The 17,378-nt window shown below is 45.2% G+C and overlaps 1 protein-coding gene across 2 annotated transcripts in view; it reads left to right on the top strand.

The window, feature by feature from the left end:
- The first annotated feature begins 279 nt into the window (after window positions 1–279).
- NR3C1 (nuclear receptor subfamily 3 group C member 1) overlaps window positions 280–17,378 on the top strand; it is a 133,627-nt gene continuing 116,528 nt past the window's right edge. Inside the window, exon 1 of one of the 2 annotated variants that reach the window (XM_047778935.1) lies at window positions 280–658. The gene's annotated coding sequence lies outside the window, so the exon portion shown is untranslated. The remainder of the gene's footprint in view (window positions 659–17,378) is intronic. The other variant, XM_047778939.1, reaches the window with a different exon arrangement.

Below are 17,378 nucleotides of genomic sequence, written 5' to 3'. Positions count from 1 at the left end.
TGCGGCATGAAGATCCACCCTCAGCTGTTCTAGGAATCCTTGCTGAGCGTCAGAAAGTGCTTGGCACGAGGCTTCACTTGTTAGTTTCCACTGGGGTCTGACTCTGGCAATATCTGCTGAATCAGTAGCTCTGAGTTGAACCAGGAAATTCACCCAAATGAGGAGCGTCACGGTATTAATTAGGGTCACTCTGGAAAAAAAAAAAAAAAAAACTGTAGCTGAGAGAAAGAATCCTCTGATGTGAATGTTTCTCTTTTATGAAACTGCCTGCTTCACCAAAGCCAAGAACTCACTGAAGGGCGCTGTTTGTCCATCAAGGGCTGTACAGTTGGCTTCCTCTGGAAAAAAAGGAATCTACGTCACTTCTAGGCTAGATTTCATTCTTCTGCCGTTTGAGAGCGTTAGCCCAGAAAGGGGCCAGCTTCCGTGAGCAGAGCTGCAGAAGCAGGTGCATTTATGACCCACAGATACTAACTCCGATAAGCACTTAATGAATGTCTACGCTGTGCAAGAATGGAGAGAAACAAAGCACAGCTCCTACCCTCCTGGGGCTTTTATCGTAATTTCATCAGGAGAATTTTCTTCTGTGTGGCATCTTCCCTCAAAGGACAAAGAAGTCTTGTCCGAGGCTGCTTCAGTGAAGTGTCTGGGAAGGAAGGTAGGTGGTGTTTTTTTCATGTCCACTCTACAGATGGGTAAAGTGAGTTCGAACAGGAGTCAAGTGACTTGCTAAAGATCACCCAGAGGTCAGAGCTTCGAAAAAAAAATAATTTTTTTATCGCAGGACGGATACCATGTGCTGAATAGTTTAAACCAAAAAGGAAGAAGATATTCTTATCTAAAAAAGAAATGTGAGTTTCTCAGTTTCATTTATTCAGCGAGTGGGGGCCAAGTGCTATTCTAGGCAACGAGGCCATAGCAGCAAACCAAACAAAACTCACATGGTGCTTACTTGCGTCTAGATAAGAGAGCCAGACAGTGCATCTTTTTAAGATACATAAGGTGTCAGATGAAAACTGCGATGAAGAAAATGAAAACAGAGAGGATGGGAAGTGCTGAGAGGGGGCTGTTTTAGACAGAGTGCGGTGGGGGTTCCCCCAGGAGGTGGCATTTGAGCAGAGGTCTGAATAAAGGGAAGGAGCTCATTATGTGGATACTGGGGAGCCGGGTGGGGGTGGGGGTTGGTGGGTTGTCTTTGGGTAGGGGAACAGCAAGTAGAAAGGACGGTGCTTGGCGAGTCTGAGGAACGGCAAGACAGGCAGTGTGGCTGACTCTGATGCCAAGTGAAACAAGGAGCTACTGGGGCTTTTAAGCCAAGGACCTGCCATGACCCGGCTTAGTTTTACCAGGATCCCTCTGGCTGGCGTTTGCTCTATAGAAGCCAGGAGACAGTCAGGAAGCTGTTGCCATCCTATAAATCAGAGAGGGTGAAGCCTGGTCGGGGTGGAGCTGGTGAAGGTGTTCTTTTCAGCATAGCATCTCAAGGGGGAGTCTGTGGGATGGGCTGAGGGATGGGAGATGGCGTGTGAGAGAAAGAGAGTCTTGCAGACCAGAAAACGTAGCTGAGCTGTAAGTCCCTTACAACCTCATATTCCAGGATACCCATCAGGGCCAAAGAAAACACCCTTTTCTTGGACACTTGGCCTTTTGGCCTAGAAAGATGCCTTGCCCCGGTTTCTAGTTGAGAGCCAGGGCGTGTGAGCGGCCCTCTCTGCTCCCCAGCGTCTTGGCTGTGAATTAGGGATGGTCATGTCTATTCCACCATCCTCAGAAGGAACTCTGGCGTTCAGGCAGCTCAGGCTTAGGGATTATTAGCTATGTCATAGTCACCTTCAGAGTTAACTTTATGAGTCAGCTGAGTTGCCTTTGGGGTATCGTTAATAGATTCCAGGAAGCTCCTCTGCCCAAAAGTCTCCCTCTAGCAGCCTCTCATGTTGAAAGAATTTCACAATTAGCCTGATTCTGCCCCATTCAGGCACCGTGGACCCCAGACGTCCTCCTTTAAAACAGAAACTCTAACGCAAGCTACTGTCAGTTATTTGCCATTTTAGATGAATTTGCATACCACGTCACCTTCCTGCCATGAGAGCTGGCTTCAGCTTGAATGGGAGGAGGGAAAGAATAAATATGGAGTAGGGGATGTCACCGTTGGGGAGCTGCTAAGTATACCGCAGGCAGATTGAGGAGCTCCCTTGCCGGGACAGCCTCTGAAAATAAAATGTCTGTGGTGATGTATTATCCAGATTTGCCTCACAACATGGTATTTCTCTCATCTAATGAAAAATGGAGTCCTATTAGGGCATCTACTTGAAAGAATGACAGCAGATACTATGGAAGCAAACTGCTCCGGAAGGATGCTGAATTTGTAGAGAATCACATGCCTTCACAGACCCTTTAGCTTGCTTTGCTTAAACAAACTCGCCCCAAGCATTGCACACCTCTCTAATTCTGAGTGTTCCCTGCTTTATGTCAGCTTTTTAAAGAGTCTTTTCCCTCTAAATACTTCTTGAAGTGCCATGGGGTACTGACATATAGTCAGAAATAATTTAGTGGGGTGTCCCCACCATGGCAGGAATCCTTGGAGCTGGGCTTGGGTGCTTCCACAAAGATGCCCCTTAGGACCAGAAGTCTGTCCCCATTGCCCTGGCTGTCACCATGACCACTGCCTCAAATCCTGCTGGTGAATTCGGAGTACCCCCCAGTGCCCTAAACTGGAAGCCCTTGTCACCTTCCTGCTCAGCAAAGAGAGAACACGCAGGGTGACATTCAGCCTGAGGTTCCCCAGCAGATTTGTTCTACTTTGTGGGGCTTCCTTGGCTCCCTTGGAGGTTCAGGGAGCCAAGCAAGACACCTGTTCACCCACTCTTGACAGTTCTTCCCATGCTCTGTGTCTCCACCTTTGAAACTCTGCTGCTGCCTCCTCTGCGGCTGCGACCACCTCCTCAAGGAGAGGCATCTCTGTGTCCAAGCCAAGATCCCCAGGATTCAAAGGCAGAAAATGCCACTGCTGTGGCACACCCACTCAGGGGCCCCACCTCAGAGTTACTGGAGTCCCAGTATCTTCCTACCATTGTAGGGGCACCATTCTTCCAAGTCACATCCACTGCGCCTTTCTCCAAGGCTGCAAATGTCCCCCTGGGCACCTGGGTCAGAACAAGTTCTGGGATCCACTGAGAGATCACTTGTAACCCCCACTCTCCACAAATGTCAACCTTTACTCCTGGGACTGCAGTGCCACTTTCCCTCTTCCCTGAAGACACCCGCCCCTCTACCATCCATCCTCCACCAGGGAGCAGGCTCATTGTGCAGGCTTCGGTTTGCAGTGCATGGATAGCCAGGGTTCCGGCTATCCATACTCTGGAGGTTCCTAAGCCCTCCTGCTGAAAATCAGTAGAGACAAATGAGTGCATTGGGAAAGGGAGTGCTCTACCTTCCTCCCTCAAGCTCCAGAACCTCTGTTTACACCCAGTCAGTCCTGGACTCTCTTGATCTAAGCCGCATCTGAACCTCTTCCCTTTTCTGCCCTGAAGAGACAAGAAACAGTACCTCCCATGAAGCTCCAAAGACTAAAACCTCATCTCTGCTCCCCACATCTCTGCTCACGCAACGTTGTAAATGGTTGAATTCACATATTTGGCTGATACCACTGGTGAACTGGGAGTTCCTAAATGGAAATCAGAATTATTTACAAGTTCAAAATGGGGAGGTGTTTTTAGTGGTTGCATGTAAATGCTCAACACTCCCAAACAGGGTAGGACCTTGCTGAGGAGGCAGGCTGTGAAACATGGGCTACCAACATCTTTCCTCAAGATAACATGCATTGTGAAACGTTTCTCCTTCTAGAAGTAATACTTATTGGAGGAAGTAGAAAAGTACAGGAAGATATATTAAAGGAAATAATCAACTATCTACCATCCACTTCTGAAAGGCAACCATGGGTGATAGTTTAATCCACTTCCTGTGAAGTTATTTAACATAAATTCATTTCATTTTAGAAAACATAATCTAATATAAAGGCGTGAAATACATAAAGGTATATTTTTAAAAGATAGTAGTATTGTCTGTGTTTTGTATACACACAACCTACACAAACTCATATATAAATAAGTATGTATTTTCAGTAAGTATAATATAATAAGTGTACACACACTTATTATTTTATTGTGAGCATTTACTCAGGCAATTAGGAAACGATGATTTTGCGTAGCAGCATTCTATCTTGTGGGCGCAACAAAATTGATTGAACAGTCTTCCCATTAGTTGATATGAGGTTGCTTTCCAGTTTGTCATTAGCACACAGTGCCTCCTCTCTTATCCCTAGGGAGGTAGGGCATATTCTCAGAAGCATAAGTTCTTTCTCAAGGGATATGTATTTGGCATTTGGGGGCATGAGGCCGTGCCGACAGCCAGTGGTGCTGGGGTACCTGGGTTCTAGGCGTGTGGTGGGGCTAGAGAGCAGGTGGCTGCTCATAGGTCAACTTTTGCTTCTCTTTCTGATGGGGGGGGATCCAGACACCCAGTTCCTAATGTTCCTCTCAGTTGAAGTGGATGCATAACCTGGTCACATCGTGTACCTTTCCCGCTTCGGTTTCCTTATCTGGAAAACTAGAACAATCTCATCATTTTGTAAACTGTAAACTACTATACGAGGATGAGGTATTAGTTTAAGCAGACGACGTGCTAATAGAGCTACAGCAAATTCAGTGGAGCTCCGCCTCAGAAAGCTGGTTTTGCTGTCTCGATCCACCGTTCATCACTAATTATTATGCAACTTAGACAAGTTACTTAACTTCTCTTTTCCTCCACTTCCTCTTCTGTAAAATGGACAGCAAAAGCACTTACCTCATAGGTAAGGATTAGGTTAGGTCATGCACTTGAAGCATATCATATACATTGGTTACTACTACTATTATTATTACTGTTGTTATTCCTTATTATTAGGCAGTGAATTTAGACAGCGTGAAACTGGAAGGTCATTGACCTCCTGTTGAATGTTCTTGAAGCACTGGTGGTGGGAGGATGGCTACGTCAGGTAGTTACAAATGTTATCAAGATACCAGAGTCACTTTCTTCAAAATGCCAGTCAAATGAGTAAAGTCAGTGTTTTTCAAAATGTACGCCGGAGGTTATCAGCTGTGCAGTGAGTCCCAGGGACCTAGTGGGGGCCATGTGCTAATCATGTCCCAGGTCCCCTGCAGTCAGCTGTTACTGTGTGATCTTGTGGGCTGTGTAGTCTCCGTCTCAACCACCCACCTCTGCCACTGCTGCACAAAAGCCACCGTAGGCAATATGCAAACAAACGCATGTGCTGTTCCCCAGCACAACCTTACAGAAACTTACTGTCCTTTGCCAGCCCCTGGATTAGAGCTTGGCAAGCAAGGAAGAGTTGGGTCACATTGTCAGAAGGGCAGAAATTGCTGGATAGGAAGGACCCTGTGGACCTTAGCGTGAAGTCTGCTTTTCACCTGAAGAGCAGGAGGAAAGTCTTTCAGAGGGCTTTGCAAAGGGTATGACCTGGTGTATGTAAACCCAGCCCTCATTCAACCAGTATTTCAGCTTTTTAGCACCATGTGAACCCCTGGTCCCACTTTATTCCTTCCTCTGTGGCATCTCCTCCTGAGGAAATTCAAAGCAAGCTTCTACCTGAGAGAGTATCTTCAGGCAAAGACCAGCAGCCAGATGCCGAGGCACCTCTTGATGCCCCACTGATAACCTCGGCCTTAGTGCTAATCTGCAGGCAGAGTTGGAACCCCAGATCTCAGCCCACACCCCTCTCCTCCTGTCAGATTTACACTAAATTCAAGAGATTAACATAGTAAGTCAGAAGCCCAGCTTAGCAACTATCAGTGAAAAACAATCGCCCCACTGACATGCCTGCGCTGCAAGAACACAACAGGAGCCAGCATCGTCATGGTTAGCATTTGTTAACAGCGTGCTGAGCAGAGCACGAAGCCCTTAACGTGATTACCTCGTGTAATCCTCACCACATGCCTATCAGGTAGGAACTGTGGTTAAACCCCCTTACGGAGAAAGTCAGAGAGTAAGTTGTGAGATGACAGAGCTGGTGAGTGGTATTGCTGGGCACTGAATCATGTGGTATAAATCAGAGCCTGGGCTCTTGGCTGCTGCAGCTCGGTGTCCTACAGAAGGCAGATGTGCTCTGAAGGCTGGGGGTGGACGCTGAATCCATGAGGGGAAGAAAGTCAGGAACTCCAATTTTAAGGTGCACCCACTTCACCGAAGAGTGATAATGCCAGCCGGTCCTCAGCTCAGCAAGTCCTTTGGTCACCACCCTCTGCCCACCTCCACACTGACCATGGCCTCCTACCCTGGGAACAGGAATCCCCACATCCTGTTCTCTCCTGGATGGAGCCTGAGAAAGCATGGCTGAGTTTTGTTTTGCCAACTTCTTTTTCCTTCTGTATCTAGCCTTTGCGGCCGTTCTGCCCCTTTAGATGACTTTGCATCTATTTTATGTGAATTTCATAGTCAAACTATGAGAGTAATTCGTTCCACCCCACCCTGCCATCAGGGCCGTCCCCAAGGTGGATTAGTCATCGCCACCTAGTAAGATGCAGAGGGCTTATTTATATCCTCACTGTTGAAGAAGGAGGAGGGGGAGGGAGAGGGGATGAGGAAATAAAAGAAAGAAAAACGGAAAGAAAAGGAAAGAAGGGAGGAAGAAGGAAAGAAAGGGGGGAGAGAGAAACCATATCCGGCGTGGACTGGTCAGTAAGAACACAGTGTGTCCCACTAAATAATGAGCCTGCAGACCAAGGCTCTTCCTCGAGGGTAAGAAGTATGACACTTGGCAAGGTGTGCTCCAGAGCTCACCGAGGTGAGCGTCTTAACTCCTGATCTCCTGCAGAGAACGCAGAAATGAAGGGAAAGACCTGCTCTCGTAACGAGACAGGGCCCGTGTGATGTATGCATTACATCCCCACAAACAAGTCAAATCCTACACTCGCTAGCATGGATGCTCCACCCACCAAACAAGCGAGGTAGTGGTGGTGGGTCTTCATCGGGAAATGCGTTGTGAGGAGGCAGGAGTACACGGGAGCTCCACAGGTAGCCCCGGATCACAGCTGCTGAGTGCACCGCAAGAGCCTGTCCATCTCTCAAAATGACGAACTGGTTCCTTGGAGGCAGGATTTGACCCACGAATTAGCGTACCCTAACGTTTCAACAAGACTTGTTTTTTCCAAGTGCTGCTACAATGAGCAGATGAATTTTCATGTGGGAGTTTAAAATTAGTCGGAGTCGTAGCAATCCGGTCCTTTCCACTTGGCTCTCCCTTGATCCCTAACTGCTCTTGATCGCAATCTACGTGAGCTTCGACGTCTCACCTACACTGCAGCACGTGTGTTTTTACAGAACACATATTAATGGAATAACTCCTGTGCTTTATTATTTTAGCTGATTTGTATCCATGTATCAACATTCCAAAGACAATAGGAAGCATATGTTGTTGGCTTTTAGTAATTTTTTCTTTTTTGTTATTACACGTGACATAAACATCACATAACAAACTTCACCACTTTAAAATATACAATTCAGGAGTTCCCGTCGTGGCGCAGTGGTTAACGAATCCGACTAGGAACCATGAGGTTTCGGGTTCGATCCCTGGCCTCGCTCAATGGGTTAAGGATCCGGCGTTGCCGTGAGCTGTGGTGTAGGTCGCCGATGCGGCTCAGATCCCTCGTTGCTGTGGCTCTGGCGTAGGCTGGTGGCTATAGCTCCAATTCGACCCCTAGCCTGGGAACCTCCATATGCTGGGAGAGCGGCCCTAGAAAAGGCAAAAAGACAAAAATAAATAAATAAATAAATAAATAAAATATACAATTCAATGGGTTTTAGTATATTCTTAATTTTGTACAGCCATCCTCACTATCTAATTTCAGAGCACTTCCATCACTCCAACAGTAAAAACCTGTTCCTATTAGCAGTCATCCCCAACCCCTTCTCCCCAACACACCCCTCCCAGCCCCCACCCACCGGGCAACCACCAATCAACTTTCTATCTCTATGACTTGCCTGTTCTGAACATTTAGGATAAATGGAGTCATGGAATATGTGACGTTTTGTGTCTGTCTTCTTTCACTTAACATAATGTGTTGTTGTGGTACCAGTCAGTATTATATTCCTTTTTATACTGAATAAAATTCTCCTGTGTGGATATACCACATTTTGTTTATCTGTTCATCAGTTGATGGACGTTTAGGCTGGCAGCTACAGCTTTGATTCAACCCCTACCTGGGAACCTCCATCTGCTGCTGCAGGTGCAGCCCTAAAAAAAGAGAAAAAAAAAAGAAGAAGAAGAAAGAAGGCACTGTGACCCATGGTTGGCCTGCACAACTTTGAAAAATGTTTATGGCCTAGATCGGATTGCTTTGATCTCCATCCTAACTCTGAATGCCAGAGTCACTTCTTCTTTTGAGCCTTTCCTCAATCCCTTCTCCTTTCTAAGAAAACCAATAAATTCTTCATTCATACACTGTATATATATCAGAGCACCTGAAGCACTTTATTGTATTTATTTATTTGTATGACTAGCTCCTCCATGAGACTACAATTTCATAAAGGACTAGAATTATTTCCAGTTTGTCTCTGGATCCCCAAAGTTATGTCCTGAGTACATGGCCAGTATGTGTTTAAGGAGAGAAGACAACAGGGAAAGAAGGGAGGCTACTTGAGAAGATAAAAATGGAAGTGAAAACAACCGAGAAAAAGAAAAGAAAGCTGACACTTACTAAATGTTTATAATGCCCCAGGTATTGTTTTAAGAGGAATTAGCTCATGTATTCTCACAGCAACTCTCTGAGATAAGAAGCCTTATAATCTCTACTCTGCAGATGAGAACATGAGCCCACAGAGTGCAACGACTGCCCAAAGTCATACGACTAGCAAGTAGCCTAGGTAGTCTGGCTCCTTGGTCATGTTCTCAAATACTATGCCATAATGCCTCTCAAATAAAGACTAAAATAAAGATGCTTCGGCTCTGCCCTAAGAGATTGGTTCCGTGGGTTTGAGGTGGTGCCCAGATATCTGGGAAAAATTCCCAGATGATTCGGTGGAGAGCTCAGTTGGAAACCCGTGTTGTAAGGAATGGCCAAATAAAACACTCTTGGAGGGTCAAAGCTGGGAGGGTTTTTTTTGAGATGTCACACTTGGGAGGGAAAGCCAGGAAAAGTAAGCGAAAACTGGGTACTAGCAAAGATGAAGGGGAAAGAAAAAGCCAGCTCTGGGTCGTCTAACCAAGAAGTAGAAGAGACCAAGCAATGAGCACGTGTCACCCACTCCCTACCTTGGCACCCAGCTGGCCCTGGCTGTGAATGTGTGGCATATTCTGCAGTGACATGTACTTTCTCCCAAGTTCTTATCATACCTAAAATCATAGGATTTCAGAGCATCCTATGAGCAAATGAATGAGCCATAAGGACAAATAAGGACATATAAAAACAAATAGTAAGAGGAAGAGCTAACATTCTTTACTGCTCACCCTGTGCCAGGCTACGCTCTAGAGACTTTGTATGTAAGAACTCCATTCTCACAGCACTCCTATGAGGCTGGTGTATTGTCTTCTCTCATTTCACAGGTGAGGACTCTGTGGCACACAGAGGTGACAGAGCTTGTCAAGGTCTTGTAGTAACGAATGGCAGAATCAAATTCAAACCCAGGCAGTTGTGAGCCAGGGCTCACACTCTTAGGCTTCTGGAGGATAAAAAGAAGGAAGGAGGGGAGTTTCTGTTGTGGCTCAGCGGTTAACGAACCCAACTAGTATCCAAGAGGATGCAGGTTTGGTCCCTGGTCTCGCTCAGTGGGTTAAGGATCTGGTGTTGCCCTGAGCTGTGGGGTCAGTCGGAGACACAGCTTAGATCCCCAGTTGCTGTGGTTGTGGTGTAAATTGGCAGCTGCAGCTCAGATTCGACCCCTAGCTTGGTAAACTCCATATGCTGTGGGTGGGGCCCTAAAAAAAAAAAAAAAAGACAAAAAGAAGGAAAGAGGATGAAACCATTCACAGCATGGTTTAGAAAAGCTACTTGGAGCAAATTCTCCTTTGAGAAAAATGAACACACAAAGCTTTCTAAGGCCCCCTGCTTCCGGCCCAGCTGTGTCAGGAAGATCATGAGGGCCCAAAGGGCACTTGCCTCCCTCCCTCCAAAAACTACAGGAGCTACTATGGGTGGCTGGTCCCTTGGAACCCTGTGGCAGTGGAGACAAGCCAAGACTGTCCCAAATCTCCAAGACTCCCACGTTGGGGCTAATTGCGTCTCTTTTTGGTAAATTTCATTAAAACAACTCTCCAGAAAAAGAAGGTATTTGTTCTGAGTTATCCATCTAGGGGAAAATAATTTTTTAAATTACCATTATTTGGGTAGAAGAAAAGTTTCAATGGTGCTACCGCGGGCTCTGAAGAACTTGGGTTTCCGGAGATGTTAACATGTGTGAAAGGTCTGGAGGATATGCTTTTGCAGCGGAACGGAGGATCTTTAGAAGCATCACTTTGCTGTGTTTCCTGATGGGGCCTGGGAGCAAGCAGTGCGTGGGGAACCTCCAGGTCGTGACCGCCCAGCCTCACACGGTTGACACTTTAGGCTGGATAATTCTTCGCGGTGGAGCCTGTCCTGTGCGTTGTGGGGTGTTTAGCAGCTTCTCTGGCCTCGACCCGCCAGGAGCCAGGGAGAGTCCCCCTTCCAGCTGTGATAACCAGGCATTGCCACATGTCCCCTGGGCAAAAATGACAGCCGACAACTGCTGATCTAGGGGAAACCACGTCAGTTCATGGCTCCTTGATGATGTCTTCATGGCATTGCCTGAAATGTGTGCTTCTTAATTAACAGTGCTTCAAATACGTGGGTGTTATCCCTAAAAACATTTATAAACACAATATATCAGCAAGTGGGGTATGACTGTGTTTGAGTCCTTGGAAGCAGTGGAGCCCTTACATTCCTGGTGTTAGTGAGTTGGTGATACGATGGCTTGTGTTGCTATTAACTATGACTATCTCTGTTATTAGTGTCAAGCTCTGTGCTGAAATTAGCACAAAGAATCTTCCTGAATCCACACAACCGCCCCGAGAGGGAATTCGATGCTTATGCCTATTTAATAGATTGGGAAAACTGAGGTGACCAGGTCAGGATCACACAGCTAAACGCGTTCTTTCTCGTTCTGCCCAAGTCCAAGCCAGTTTCTCCCTCTCAGCATGAGCTTTACCTCCTCCTGGAGGCTCGGATTGTATCTATAACTGACCCTACTTGACACCAGCTCATCCTTTCAGTGTCAGCCTGGCTCCCCCAGAACGCTCCCTGACCCCTGACCTTACCCTCGGACCTCCTTAAGCTCCTGCCACTCCCTGTACACATCGTGCTTGTTGGATGTGCTGTGACCGCACCATCTGTTTGGGCTTCTGACTCTTCACTGGGAGAGTTTGAGGGTCAGAGGCTTTTCTTATTTATCTGCATCCTCCGTGCCTCACCTACAGGCCCCACCATAGGAGCCCAGTTCATATGGACTGTCGAGTAAAAGCTTTGTAGCTGGAGTTAAGGAGAAGGACAGAGTTACTTCTGTGTGGGTTGAAACAGATGAGGCGTGAAAGGCCAGGGATCTGAGAAGACAAAGACCGTTGAAAACAGAGCAAGAAACTTACCCAAGAGCATGTAACTGGGGGTGGGGGGGATGCAAAGAAGGGAGCCCTACAGCCAAAGCCAAGCGGCGGTCCCCTGTCCCCCTGCTCAGAGCTTTGTCCACCGTGTTATAGAAATGTCGATAGTGAGGCGCAAGGGGTTTTGATGACACCGATGTAGGTAAACAAACGAATTTGTAGGTTGACACACGGCCAGCCATAAATTCATAAAAGGTAAATATTGACACTGGAAGATTACATATCACTATGTGCACTGTGTAGAGGACTCGGCTAGGAGTTAGGAAAGCGTGCATGTTCATTTTAGTTCCTTGGAAAAGCAGTGAGACTCCAATCAAATCATTCCATTTCTCCGTGCTTTTATTTCTTTTGGCTGTGGAATTCTGCTGGTTAAAGAGCATGTGATCCACTTCTCTGCTTTTAAATGTCTCTTTCTGTGAGCATGCTCAGCTGGAGGTGGAAAAATCGGCGGTCCTCTTGGGTTTCATAAGGATAAAATCCCACTGCGGTCTGTAACTTGTGTGCTTATAGAATTACAGAACCCCAAAGCTTTGAGGAGACTGATAAATCACCTCGTGCAAATTTCCTGCTGGTGCCTGAATTTCTTTTACAGAATCCCCAGCAGGTGCTCGAGGAGTCTTATTCCACAATCCATGATGTAAGGAGAACGCTGGTTCAGTCTGAAGGAAGCTAGTGCAGCCCATGCCTCTGTGGGGGTGTGGGGGTGTGGGTGTGTGTGTGTGTATGTCCTTTCTGATGGGTGTACGGCTGCATGTTCCCCTCACTTTCTGCAGGGGTTATGACTTAGTGGTTTCTTTACACTGTCAGTCATGAGTACAGGGCTTAATGACGACATCACATAACATAACCGCACTTATGAAATGTCAGAGACTCTTCTAAATCCTTTACATAGGACAGCTTGTTTAATTTGTGTGAGAACCTTTTGAAGCAAATGCTATTATTGCTTTTTTTCAGATAAGAAACCAAGATTCAGAGAGGTTAACTAACTTGCCTAAAGACACATCCCTCCTAAGAGGTAGAGTCTCCCGTTTACTTCAAACAGCACTGGAGCTATTAATAACCAAATCAGTGTTTACTGAATCCAGCTAATGCTATTCCTATTTGCCACCAGGCCCTACTCCCCTGCTACAGATGAAAGGGTAAAGCTTACATATGCAAAACAGTGCCAACATTGGTATAAGTTTTGGAGATTTAATTCAACTGAGGGATTGGTTTTTTCAAACTTCAACTATCAAGTTTGAGTTTCAAAAACACGAATATCATAAAATATAAAAATATTTTAATATATACTTCACTAGGTCATATTTACAGATATTGTATTAAGTTAATGTATTGTCAAGTCTGCTATAGACAAAATAAACACAAAATATAAGACTGGATCAGGAGTTCCCATCCTGGCTCAGTGGTTAACGAATCTGACTGGGAACCATGAGGTTGCGGGTTTGATCCCTGGCCTCGCTCAGTGGGTTAAGGACCCGGCTTTGCCGTGAGCTGTGGTGTAGGTTGCAGACACGGCTCAGATCCCTCGTTGCTGTGGTGGTGGCGTAGGCCGGGGGCAACAGCTCCAATTAGACCCCTAGTGGCTGTAGAAAAAGACAAAAAAAAAAAAGAGAGAGAGAGGGAGAAAATAAATAAATAAAAGACTGGATCAATATGGAAGGTAGAGTAATAATTTAGGCTTTCCTAAAGAGAAACTCGATTAGATATTTCTTTTGGGAGATTACCAGGCTTTATATTTTCCTTTAAAGCACAACCTAAAATCAAGAACTCATTTCTATATTCATTTAAAAACTGGAAATCTGAGGCAGATGTAGCCAGCGTGAGTGAATTAACTGAAGGCTGATGTTCTCACTTACGGACATGTATTTTATATAAAGGAGTTTGACCGTCTCACCTAGTTAATCATTAACGGGAGGAAACTCTAGCCAACTCACGAAGCAGGTAAAGTTTATTTTTAGGTGTTCAGCTGGCTTTTCTCTCTGGCTTCTGCTTCTCCTTGGGGGTCACCCTGGATGCCTAGTAACCTCAGCCTGCCTCTCTCTTCCAGAAGGAGCAGTGTCCTGTGGCTTAGACCTTTCTTCTTATGTCAGGACCCTTTCAGATGCAAGAGTTAAAGTACTAACGCCGCTTGGCTGGAGGAAAAGAAAAAGAATTTGTCCATTCGGAGGATCTAGACATGCAGATGATATATTTGGGCATCTCTCTAGATCCAGATCCTTCTTTCTATAAAGGTTCTAAGTGGTAGAACACAGCTGTTCCAAGCTGGCATTTTGCCAGTCTAGCTACTCCTGCTGAAAAAGGGGCAAATATCTGAATATTCCCTGAAGGCCTAGAATGAAAGCTCATTGGTACCTGCCGTGTACCCACACCCATTTCGGAACTAAGGCTGAGCCTGCCCCATCTCTAGAGTTGGGATGGGGTTAATCCCTCCATAAATAGATGGGAGAGTTGGGAAGAGGGTAGTTTTCCAAAGGGAAATTGAGGCTCCAGTACCACCTGCGTGGCTGTGGCTGGCACCAACAATATCTGCCCCCATCTGGGCATCACAGAAGACATACCAGATACTCTCATAGGATGGAGATGGATCAGCACACGCACTCATCCCTTGCCAGTGACTCTTCCCAGTTCATATGCAAACCAATCCTCTTGAATTCATAATACAGTTAATGTAAGGATGGAGTCAGTCAGTCAAACTGGATCCGTAATCGAGACATGAGGGCTCTTCAGGTAGCCTGTTCTACATGGCCATCCGTGACTCCTGCTCTAATGGAATTTTTCGAGAATGCCTCGAGGAAGATGTAAGGAGAAAATGAGTTGGTAATGGACAAGCAGTTTTTTAAATAAGCCCACTAATGGGGCACATTGGGTGCTTACCGACTGGTATGAATTCCATTCGCCTGAGCAATTCTAGTTCTATACTACAGAAATAGAATTGTTCCTTTTCACACTGGTGTATCAAGATGTAGGTACAAAGATATTCATCGCAGTGTGGCTTGCAAGTGTGAAAAATTGGAAACAAATATTCACCAATAAGGGGAAGGTTAAATAAATTATGATATAGCCAAATAATAGAAACTGTGCTGGTATTACCTGAACATATTGACACAGAAAGATGTCCAAAAACATTTGACAAATAAAGTTGGAAAAAAATGTGTAGTAAAATCCCATTTTTTAAAGAAACAATATGCCTGTGCATGCATAGACAGGGTCTGGAAGAATGCACACAACTTGTTAAAATTGTTCCTCCCACAAAATAGGATCAAGTGAAGGAGACTTTTTATTTTTTAAAATATGCATTTCTGCCTTCTGTATGTTTGGATTTTTACAAATGAGTATGTATTTTAGCTTATATTACTTTAAAGTGTTTTTAAAGATGGAAGTAATATCTAAAATCATGTATCATTCTTTTAATGCCTTCCACACAAAAACAGTCCTTTTTCTTGGGCTCCCCCAGTCTTCCCTCTGGAAAATCTTTCCCCACTGCTCACATTTGCAACTCATACCCTCACTTCTCACTGCACTCCTTTTGTCCTAAAGAGTGACCCAGCCAAGACTTACAGCCTTATTAGGCATTATTTCTAATAAAAAAGACCGACTTGTAAGGCATATGTGGAATGTGGTAACAGAATAGCCACTTGATAACCTTTTGCTTCGTTTTTTACCCCCCTCACAATTTATGCCCTCACTAATGCCAGAGAGGACTCAACCTCTTTGTAATAAAATTAAATTTAGATAGATGGATAGGTAGGTAGGTAGAAAGATAGATAGATAGATGATAGACAGACAGACAGATGTGGAATAAAACTGAGCAATCTGAAACAGTTCAAGGGGGCTCTTCTGGTTGTATGAACAGAAACACATGTGGTGAAATCATAGATAAAATAGGAAATGAATATCAGGACCAAGGAAAGAGGAATAAAAATATGCTGGACATCATTCAATAACTATTTGCTGATGGTAATTATAGGGATGGAAAACCCATCAGGCCTATGGAGCTAAAATTAATCAGCAAGTATTCATGGAGTGCCTCCTGCTTCTATTACTGGTTCTGGCTTCCTGCCTGCCCAGTGCCCGGTCTGGAGATGTCTGCGTGACAGTCAGCTTGTCAAGACCGAAGGAGCAAAATAAGCAGACAGAGGCTCGTAGTAACTTCTATACCCCATTGTGGTCACTGGAGTCACTGGCAAGCATGACAAGTTTCTTTTGGGAAAGACTATAAATCAGTCTAAAAGTTGTAAACATCACTACATCAACTGAAAGGGCTCCAATTAATTAGCGGTACTGCTTCTGCAGAGCAATAGTCAATTCATTGGTGCACTAGTTGAATTATTATTATTATTTTTTTTTTTTTTTGCTTTTTAGGGCTGCATTTGCAGCCTATGGAAATTCCCAGGCTAGGGGTCAAATCTGAGCTGTAACCGCCAACCTGTGCCACAGACACGCCAGATCCAAGCCATGTCTACGACCTACACCATAGCTCATGGCAACGCCAGATCCTTAACCCACTGAGTGAGGCCGGGGGTTGGACCTGCATCTTCATGGATACTTCCTGAAATTTCTTAAATACAAGTCTTTATTTGTTTCCTAAGTCAGGGAGGGGAATCAGTAAGACGTGTAACAACTGTACTTAATTTTCAGGGCTGTTTCCATTGCAGACAAACATTTTAGGTCATGACTAATTCCCTTATTATGTAAAACATGATGTTTGTGTCACTATTAATATTTTGATAAATCGCTCTTGTAGGGGACATCTGTTGTTTTCTACACGGCCTTTTCTCCTACTTTAATTTAAAAGCTCAATTACGTACGGGAGCATCTCTCCTCTCCCTGTCTTGCTCTCTCTCATTTCTGCTCCACTCTTAGACATCAGTGGTAGGCACCTGACCTAGACCTTGCCAAGCAGAGTATATATCTCCTGTATCTCCTGGTCATACTCAGGGATGCAGGGAAGAGCCTGTAACTCAACTAGACCCACGAAGCTCCTTCCAGAAACATACACTCAAACTTCCAGAAAAGAAGAACTTGCTGTCCACCGATGTTACTAAGCTGGCAGAGTGTTTTAAATCCAGGGACTGTGGGCCACCAGGAGGAGATAACCTTCCCAGGAATAAAGCCAAAACAGAGGACAGGAAAGCTAAGAGACAGAGGCCAAGTCCTTTTGATATCATTTGAGCCCCTGGCTCCAACCATGCCTAAAACGAAATCTCCTCCTGACTTTTAAGTAAATCAGTACATTTTCTTTTTTGCTTTCATAGTTGAGTTTCTTTTAAATCCACCAACAAATGTCCTGATAAAATAGTAAAGGCAAGCTTTCTTTGTGTTGTTTCCATGAGAAATCGCCAAGTAACTTGGAGGAGACCCTTCATAATTCAAATGGCTCATGCCCACCTCTTAGAAATGCTCCCTGACCAGCGTTTCCAAACCCACACCTCCCTCCCTCTCTCTGAGCACCCAGGTGACTTCTTCATGGGTAGGCAGGGCATCACATTTCCGCAAGTCGGCCCGACATGATGAAGACTTGTTACTGTACCTGTTTCCACTGTCTCCAGATCTCAGATTATATCTTACTCATTTTTACATATCCCTGCAGCCTTACACTGGGGCCTAACATGTGCTACTTGCTATTTTGTGGTAGAAATTGTATTTTGCCGAAGAAAGGAATGAATGGGAGAGAAAATTACTTGGGGAAGTCCTTTCTATTAATAAAAACTCCATG

The sequence above is a fragment of the Phacochoerus africanus genome, chromosome 4, assembly GCF_016906955.1.
Source record: "Phacochoerus africanus isolate WHEZ1 chromosome 4, ROS_Pafr_v1, whole genome shotgun sequence".
Lineage (NCBI taxonomy): Eukaryota > Metazoa > Chordata > Mammalia > Artiodactyla > Suidae > Phacochoerus > Phacochoerus africanus.
Note: the sequence above shows the minus strand (reverse complement) of the source record. Positions and strands in the feature narration are given on the sequence as shown.